The 9,844-nt window shown below is 50.9% G+C and overlaps 1 protein-coding gene across 1 annotated transcript in view; it reads left to right on the top strand.

Moving 5' to 3' along the window:
* Positions 1 to 6,421: 6,421 nt before the first annotated feature.
* The window catches only part of TSPAN18 (tetraspanin 18), a 194,196-nt gene continuing 190,773 nt past the window's right edge, over positions 6,422 to 9,844 (top strand). The window contains exon 1 of the mRNA XM_055310724.1: positions 6,422 to 6,722. The gene's annotated coding sequence lies outside the window, so the exon portion shown is untranslated. The remainder of the gene's footprint in view (positions 6,723 to 9,844) is intronic.

The following is a 9,844-nucleotide window of genomic DNA, read 5'->3' as shown; positions in this document are numbered from 1 at the left end:
GAGATTTTTCTCTTTCAAAAGACTCAATACCCCCCCCCCACGAGACAAATGAGAGCTATAGAACCCAGGATCTCCTTTTTGCTTTGGCTGCTGGGAAGCTCAGATCTGAATTGCTGTGATTAATGCGTTTATAAATATAAATATAAATATAAATATAAATATAAATATAAATATAAATATAAATAATAGCTTCTAATCCAGGGATTCTTAACTCCAAGTGACTGGATGCTAAACCCTTAAAACATCTGAACTCATACGTAAAAGTATTGTCTGAGAATGCTCAGGCTGCTATAGCAAAATGCCATCCACTGGGTGCCTTAAACAATACACATCTATTTTTCACAGTCCTGGAAGGTGGGAAGTCCAAGGTCATGGTCCCTGTGGATTTAGCTTCTGGTGAGGGCCCTCCCCCTGCTTTGCAAATGACTGCTTTTTCACTGTATCCTCACAGGGTGGACAGAGGAAGCTCTGGTGTCTCTTTCCCTCCTTGTAAGACCACTAACCCCATCACAGGGGTCCAACCCTCAAGACCTCACCTTCAAATCATCTCCCAAAGGCCCCACGTCCAAATAGCAGAATGTTGGAGGTTAAGGGCTTCAACATAGGTATTTGGGGGGAAGGGGTCACAATTATGTATACTCATATTTTTCTGGGGAGGGGGGGTCCTCAGATTTCTCACAGTCCTCAAAGATACTCATTACCTTGAGAAAGGTCAAGAAAAGGGGACAGTCTGGATTAGGCTTACAGTCCCCTGTCTGTTGGGTCAAGCCCCATTGAGCAACCCCTTGTTATAGAGGCTGCCGGTGGTGCCCCAAATCCCTGTTCTTTTCCTTTATAGTAATGCAACTCTTGATGGCTACCAAGGTAGCCAAATTTCCCATCCTTCTCTGCATCTGGACGTGGCAGAACAAGTTCTGACTAAAAAGCCGGTGAGTGCAAGTCATGATGGTACTCCCAGGTCACACTTTGAGGCCTCGGGTGAAAAAGTCCTCATTCTCTTGCCCCTTCCCACTGGCAGCTCAGGGATTCCTTTTCAAACTACTGTGACTTTGGTGGAAAAGCTTTATAAGAAGCTAATCTTGGAGCTATTATACCAGGGAGAAATGCATCCCTGTAGGATTCCACTGTAGTTTGGGGTCAGCTGAGTTTACCCCAGCAAATGTGCCATGCATGAATTTCCGCAGCAGAGGCACACATTTCAAACCCAAGCCACCTACTTCCCAGGGGTATCTAGAATGGTGTGAAGGTGCCCCTGTCCCCGTCGTGACCAGCCACATGGCCTTTGCCGTGGCTGGATTTGCAAGCCTGCCAGCCTCCAGTCCTCTCAGCTCGTCCTTTCCCAGCAATAGAGTGCCACCAGCCCACTGGGCCCTCACTTATGTTCCCCATTCTGAAGTCCCTTGGAGTACCAGGCTTCCCTATCAAAGGTCAGTGTAATGGTTGAAGGCACAAACTTCGGGCTCAGTCTGGCCAAGTCTTGACTCTGCTCTGAGTGGACTTTGTGACCTCAGGGAGCTCATTGGACCCCTCTGAGCCTCTGTTTCATCTTTAAGTAGAAGGTGATAAAGAGGGACGCCTGGGTGGCTCAGTGGTTGAGCATCTGCCTTTGGCTCAGGTCATGATCCTGGGGTCCTGGGATGGAGTCCAACATCGGGCTCCCCACAGGGAGCCTGCTTCTCCCTCTGCCTGTGTCTCTGCCTCTCTCTGTGTCTCTCACGAATAAGTAAATAAAATCTCAAAAAAAAAAGATGTCTTTATAGCTATCATTAAAAGGGGGGGTGATAAAGATAAAGAGGATGATAAAGCCCCACTACACAGGGTTGGTATGAAGATGACATCAGCAATGCATGAGCAGCTTGGGAGGTATAAGGCAAGCCGCCCCCCCACCTCCCAAGCATCATCATTGTCCTTGTCCCTCAGCGTCCAACCCAGCCACTCAATTGACAGCTGCCCTCCATGGAGCTCCCTCTGTGACCTCCTCCCCCTAAGATCCCAGGAGCCTCCCTCCTCTCTCTTTCCCCAGGCCAGTCCACACTCCATTAATTATCCAATGCTGCAAAACAAATCACCCCCACAGTGAGACGCATCAAAGAGTCTCCCACGCAGTCCTGTGGGTTAGGAATTGGTGATGTGTGGCGAGGCTGCTTTGCTGTGGGGCATCTCGTGAAGCTGTGGTCAAAATGACAGCTGGAGCTGTGGTCAGCTGAGAGTGTGACTGGGGCCGGAGGGCCAGTTTCCAAGAGGCCAACTCCAATGGCTGTTGGCAAGGGGCCCCGTTCCTTGCCACAGGGACCTCTTCTGGTGGACACTGGCTTTCCCAGAGTGCGACATGAAAGAGAGAGACAGAGTGACAGACAGAGCCAGACAGAGCCAGGGACAGGAAGGCGGAAGCTGAAATGCCTTTCCCGACCTAGGCCCGGAAGGCTCATGTGGTCATTTCTGCCACATTCTATTTGTAGTAAGGTTGTCACCAAGTCAGGCCCACACTTACAGGGAAGGGAATTAGGTTCCACCTCATGAAGGGGGTTTGTGGACATAAAACAGCCACATGCACATTGTCCACGAACAGGCTCTGCTTGTATGGAGAGCAGGTGCACATATATATACCCTCTCCTGCCTGCCCGCAGCCACCCACCCTCATCCCAGACCCAGGCACAGGCCTCCTGTACTATTATGGTCAAGAGCACTGTCCCTGGACAACTAACCACCTTTCAGTACCGCGGCTTCCTCTTCTGTGAAGTGGGCTATAATAGTAGGAGTGACTGTCGAGAGCTGTCCGTGCATCGAATGAGCCGGCACCCGGAGCTGGGAGCAGAGTTCCTGGCTGACAGCAGGGTCTGATAACTGTCAGTTAGTCACGTTGTTCTACTGGGTTGCCCTCTGGTGTGACTTCTAGCATGGTGCCCTGTATCCAGTAGGCGTGCAATAAACACGCGTCGGCCTGGGTGACTGACTCTCAGGAGCCTCCCCGTGTCCCCGGGTGGCTCTAACAGACCTCTGTAGACACCAGATGAACTGGAGGAAATTCGAAGCCAAAGGGTAAGTGGAAGAAGATTGGAAGGGAATAAATCCCATTGCCAAGGCCCGCTCACAAAGGAGCCCTCCCACAGACAAGCAGGCTCACCTGTCCCATCTTTTCTGTCCTGTGATGAACTGGGGATTTGAGCCCAGGAGGGAAGAAGGGGCACCAGGAAGCAAGGGCCAAGGTGCCTCCCTCTGCCAGGGCCAGTGATCACCCTGAGAGGGGGAAGAGGCCTTTGCATTTGGTGGTGGTCTCTAGCAGACTACCCAGGTCCGAGTGGGTGTCTCTCTCTGTCATTCCCTTGCAGGAGGTGGGCAGAGGAGTGGGGGCTTCGGGGAACACGGTGCAGAGCTTCCATGCAATATTTCAAAGTTCCATTCCTAGGGAGCTGGGTAGAGGAATAGCGTTCATTCATTCATTCATTCATTCATTCATTCATTCCATTAGCAGTCGACCATAGAAACTCTGCCGTGAGTCAGGATTAGAACCAGGCACTTTTCCTATCTCCTAGGAGTGAGCTTCGAAGCTCACATGTCCCAGAACGTGGGACCGTGCCTGTTCCATAGCAAACATTTTCAGATTATTTGTCAAATGAATGAATAAATTCACCAACCCATGTAAACCCCTAGCCTCCAGAACTCGTAAGCCTAAATTCTTTAGTTTAGCATTTCAGGAGGTGCTACCTATTTCTTTGGCTTGGCTTCCTACCTCCTTCCCCATGGGCATCCCATGATTTCATCATATGAACTCCTCGCAGTTCCCAGAGGGTTCTCATGCTATTTCCTGCCCTCCTCCCTTTGACTCGGAACATCCTCCCACTTCCTTCAGCTGGTGAACTCCTATAGGTCTTTTAAAACCTCAAGGAGCATCACTTGTCGTGAAAAGACTTTCTCAGCCTCTCTGGTTGTATTTGATGTCAACGTCTCCCCTTCGCTTCCTCAGCATGCTTGCACTGTGTCCTTTTGTCTGCGCAAGGCGCTGGCACAGTGTCTGTCCCCTTTATGGGTCTGTGGACTCTCTGAGCCAGACCCCTAAACTCCAAGCCCAGCTCCGCCACCTGCCAACACTGAGACTTTGGGAAAGCTACCTCCTCTGGATGTGGGGATGACAACAGGACCCAGCACTGAGTATAGTTGCTGGGATTAGATGAATTCACAAATGCAAAGCCCTGAGAACAGTGCCCAGCTTTGGGAGTGCTGAGCAAATGTGAGCTCCTGTTGACTTAGCGATTGTGTTGGTGATCGAGCTGCTAAATGGTCCTGGTGCCTAGGACTGTGCTTTGCTCTGGGAAGTCCCCAGTCAGGGCCTGCCGCTTAGAAACAAAGACTCTAAGAACACTGCCTCTGGTCTCAGAGAGTCCCAGTCCAACGCATCCACCCATCAGGCATTCCCCATGTCGTGTCTCCTTTCTGCCAGGCTTTGCTCTAGGTACAGGGAGGGATACAGCAGGGAACAAAACAATGACCTCCACTCACAATGAGCTTGTCCTCCAACATAATGAATAAGTACATGATACAGAATGTTAGAAGACCAAAGTCCTATGAAAAGTAGGACAGGATTAGTGGTATTAGGAGTGCAATTTTAAATGGGATGGCCAGGGTCATCCTTGCTGCCAAGGTGGCTTTTACGGGAAGCCTTGGGAGCAATGAGACCGTGTGAGTCATATAGCTATGTGGGGCAAGATTCCAGGGAGTGGGAACGGCGAGTGCAAAGGCCCTGGGGTGGGAACATGTCTGGCATGCTGGTGTTAGAGGAATGGCCAAGAGCCAATATGGCTCTAGAACAATAAGCAGGGTGGGGGGTAGGAGGAGATGATATAAGGCTATGGGTGGGAGACAGATGAGGCTGGGCCTGACAGGTATTTGTTAGAACTTTAACTTTTATTTGGAAAACAAGAAGGACAAATGCAGGCCTGACCTTTGACCAATATTCCACCCTGGTTCTCATAGGTTTGTGTAGGAGGGTGGGGTCTGTGGGGGCTCACCTAGTCCAAGCAGACTCCCCTGTGATGACAGAGAGGAGGAGCCTGGATCACCAGCTCTGGCAAGCCACAGGAAGGCTGCATGTGGAGAGCCAGCGTCCACCTGAGCCCTTTGCCCTATGCTCCCCATATCCCCGGACGCCCAGCACCTGGTGTTCTTACCTCTCCACTTCTGGGCCCAGTAGCATAAGTAAGCTGGGCTTCCCTCCAGACCTGGGGTTGGCTGAGTCTTCTGTGGTGTCTGTGGCCAGTGGTGCCCTAGGAAACTTGCTCTGGAGGGTGACAGTACACTCCTGAGAATGATGCAGGATGACCCAAGTATAAGCAGGATCCTAAGTGGAGGGATGACAGGCAGAGAAGCAGGGAGGCCAGCGAAAGGAGAGGTATTTATTAGAACTACAGAGAGAGGGTGAGCTGGAAGGGACGTACGGCTCGTCTCATCCAACCCGGACAACCCAGGAAGGGCAAGGCCTTGTCCAGGCCACCAGCATGTCACCGGCAAAGCTGGCACTCAAATCTCGGCCTGCAGATGTTGAGTGTGGGCAGACTCCACCCCCACCCCAGACTGCCTGCAGGTGTTGGGTGTACTCAGGGCTTAACTGTTCCCTTGAGTTCTTGTTAGTTGGTTTGTTTTAGGGGCCAATGCCCCAGGCTATAGCAAGCAGAGTATGGATCATTCAGTGGGTTTTTTTTTTTTCTTTAAATCTCCAATAAAGAACTGTTGCTTTGCTGGGCTGTGGGCCCCTTAGCAGGGGTGAGTCGCCCTCTATTCCCATAAGCAGGCCTCGGCGGTCTTCCCCTGCCTTGGGATGCATTCGTAGGGCAACTTCAAGCTGGGTAAATCCCAAGCTAGACAGCCTTCCCCGTGATCTGGGAGCGCCGCATCTGTCGGATTCACCATCCTATGCCGAGGGCTTATCCGGTAGCAGCCAGCACACAGACAAAACTCTAAAGTACTACTGACTGGCAGGATGGAACCTGCACTGTGAGGGATCCCTCCCCAGAAAGTGTGATCTCTCTGGGAGCGGGGTGATCAGAAGAAGGAGATCTTGTTGGCTGAGGATATGCTAATTGATATTTTTTCCCTTTGGAGGATTTACCCTCCTAATTCTGTTTTGCTAAAGCTAATATTTATTGATTATTTGATTCATTCCTTCATTTACTAGTATTTATTGAGGCCCGACCAGGGGCCAGGTTCTGTGAATTAAACACTGGACAAAGCTGTCCCAAAGTGGCTGGTTTGTGCACACACGGTGGTGAGCTGCCGTGACCTGCTATGTTGCAATCTGAATGGGCTCAAGGTCTTGTAGCAAAGGTCAGCTTCTTAAAAAAAAAAAAAAAAAATGGAGCCACTAAGCAAACATTCTGGGGGAGCTTTACGGAGTTAAGCTGTTTATGCTGGGGAAGCAGTTCTAAAAACTGCACATGGGGCCTTTTATCCACCTTATAATTGGCTCTGGCTTCTCTGTAACTGGGGATAAATCAGGCATAAGCCTGTCTCTAGGTTTATTAGAGGCTTACATATTTGGAATAAAAAGCAAGGAATCAGGCAGGCGGTGGCAGAGACGGCGGACACCTGGGAAGAAGGAAAAACTAGAAGGTGAGACCTGGACAGCTGGACAAACGGGCCTTGGCCCTAGATCTGCTGTAAATCAGCGCACGAACTTGGCTGCCACTTCCCCGCTGCGATCTGAGGGCCTCCTCGTCCGCAGACAGTCGGTGGGTAAAATCACTTTTGATAAACTGCGCGGTACTCTCTCCTCTGGGGGGTCCTTCTTCCCTGTCTTCCTTCCCAAGCTCTCACACGTCCCCTTTTGTCAGAACGCTGGCCGGGGCCAGCAGGCATCGCTGTGAAAAACAAGGGATCCTTGTGCGGTGCTTGTTAACTCAAGAACAAGAGACAGTCCGTATTTTTTCGGCAGAAGGGTCTTGAGGGTCAGTTCACATATTGGCACATGAGCTAGCTGTTCCCATTAAATGAGTCTGTCAAGATGTGAACATTCATCTGTGTAAGTGAATCAGACTCACTCTGAAAAAAAAGAAAAAGAGAGAGAGAGATGCCATTAAGCGGTGTGGATACATACCAGCCCTCTTGTATGCACACACACAGAAACACAAGCACCAACATGTCCTCTGACTCTCTCTCACACACAAGTGTAGACATGTGCCTTGACACACACACACATGCACACAAGCAAGGACATCTCCCCCCGACTGTCTCTCTCTCACACGCACAGACATACGTCATTCCATTTACACATATACACACGCGTGCAGGCATGTACACACACAAGTTGTAGACACACACACACATACATAAAGTACATAAGGCATGTACCTTATGCACACACATGGACACGTACACACACGAGCACACACTCAAGTGGAGGACTAGCCAACCAGCACGGTTCCTTCCGATGTCAAGGTCCCCTGAGCTCCGTGATGAGAAAGAACTTAGATCCTCGTGCAGGTAAGGGAGCGTGATTTTCTTCCTGCAAGTGTAAGTTCCCATTTAACGGAGCAGGTGGCAGGTGTAACAGGATACTCAGAGGCAGCGAGAGAAAGCGGTGAAGAGCTCAGGTCCTGGAGGCTGATTGCCCAAGTTTGACTCCCAGCTCTGCCACTTAGCTGTGCAACACGTGTCAAGTTCTTAGCCATTCTGTCCTCAGTGTTCCCTTCGGTGAAATGGGGATAATGACAGGACATATTCGGAAAGGACTTAAAAGTACATCTGGCACGCGGTAGGGGCTCTGTAGTATTAGGTAAACAAGGAGCCCATTTCTAAGGAGGAGGGAGATGCCTCTGGTGTCCTATGCTTGTGTGCATCCATTCAGGGGACGGTGGGCACACAGCGCAGTCCTCAGTGAGACCTCGACATAGGCAGGGTCTTTAGTTTTGAGCCTGGTCACCTTGATCTGTGTGTTTGGAACATGGAGTCCAAGACAGAGTGCGGGGGGGGGGGGTGGGCTGTGTGTTTCCTGGGGCCGCCGTAACAAAGTGCCACAAGCCAGGTGGCTTCAAGAACAGAAAGTCACTGTCCGCATGCTGGAGGCTGGAAGTCTGATGTCAAAGTGTCAACGGGGCCACTTTCTCTGGACATTCTGGGTGGGTCTTCCTGTAGCTTCTGCTGGGGGCCAGCAATCCTGGGCTTGCAGCCACAGCCAGTCAGTGTTGGTCTCCGTCAGGACACCTTTGTGTCTTTATCCTATCTTTCTTCTGGTCCACCTCCTGGTGCAAACTCTTCCTACCTACCACCTTCTTTTTCTTTTTTATGGGGACACCAGTCGTATTGGATTAGGCTCACCCTCATGAACTCACATTACCTCGATCACCTGCAGAGATACTCTCTCCAAATGAGCTCCGTCCACAGGTGGTGGGCATTAGGGCGACAATATCTTTTGGGGGAACACAACTCAACCCATAGCGGAGGGGAGGAGGGGGCGGGAGGAGGGAGAGAAGGTTGGAGGCAGCAAGGGAGCAGTAGGCCTGTCCCTGTGGCAGCCGGGCGCAGATCTGTCCTCAAACTGAGCTGGGACGCAGCCGGGCATGGATCCAGGGTCCTCAGCTCTGCTCTCTGCTACTGACTGGTGCCCCAGAACACGGAATGGGCAAAAATCAAAATCAATGACCAAGAGGGGGACTGGCCTTCCTGTCACCGTGCCCAGCACACATCCCAGTGGCCTAAGAGCCATGCCAGCATGACTTCTTTGAGGTCACTTAGCTCCAGAACAGGCAGCCAGCTCTTCCTGCTTGAAGGGAACCCATAGCCTAGTCTCAAAAGTCCTTTGTCTCAAAAGTCACAGCCATTACTGTGGATCTTTCTAGTTCTGCCCTTGCTCTGTGTGATGAGTCACTCCACCTGTCTGAACCTCACTTCTTCTCTTTGCTCATCTGTAAAATGGGGATGATACTAATAACCTCAAGGTTATTTGGACGAACAGAGGGATAATGGACACGAAGTAGTGTAAGTCAGGATCCAGAATCATGGACTCTGGAATATGACTGCCTGGGTTCAAATTCCAGCTCCGCACTCATCCAAGTGAGCAATCAGGGACAGGTAACAATCTCTCCCAGCCTCAGTTTTCCCCTCTGTAAACAAGGAAAATGATGGGTGCTTCCTCATAGGATTGTTGGGAGGAATTAATACAGGTATAGTGTTTAGCAAAGTGCTGGGGATCTAGAAAGAGCTCAGAAAAGTTCTTGGCTAGTGTCCTTTGCAGCTTTGCCTCCCCCTGAAGCACACTGTAGGCTCTCAAATCTTCATGCATCGGTGACACTTGGTCTGCAGGGAAAATAGGTACAATAGTCTTCCATACTCGCCATGTGTCCTCTGTGAGCACTTTCCATGTGTTATCTCAATCCCAATCCTTCCCCATCCCGTAGAGGCCTATACTATCTCCATTTTGGAGAGGCTGAAGCTGAGCCTCAGCGAGGCTAAGTGACTCACCCAGTGTCTCGGTGGGCTGAGATTTCAGCCCAGGGCTCCTCTATCCCAGAGCCTGAGACCTGCGATGAGCCTGAAATTAGCCCACCCTTACTTCCAGGCCTGGATGTAGGTACCTAGACGAGGCATCCACTGCTCATGGGCAGAAGAGCCTTGGCCATGGTCACCTGTCCTAGGGTTTTCTGGGCAACTCCTGGATGTAATTTGCCTTCCCATTCTTCCTCTTTGGGAGTTGTTTGCACGGGAGCGTGGACGGGGCGGACACAAGAGGCTCTGGGTTGGGAGGCAGAGATGTAGGCATTCATATTTCACAGAGGGGAGAGGGTACATCCTTGAGCAACTGAAGCTTGGAGCGCAGAAAATGAGGCAAGATGTTGGGCCAGAAGAGCACTGATTT

This window comes from Nyctereutes procyonoides, unplaced genomic scaffold, assembly GCF_905146905.1.
Source record: "Nyctereutes procyonoides isolate TBG_1078 unplaced genomic scaffold, NYPRO_anot_genome, whole genome shotgun sequence".
Taxonomy (NCBI): Eukaryota; Metazoa; Chordata; class Mammalia; order Carnivora; family Canidae; genus Nyctereutes; species Nyctereutes procyonoides.
This window is presented reverse-complemented; position numbering and strand designations above follow the sequence as displayed.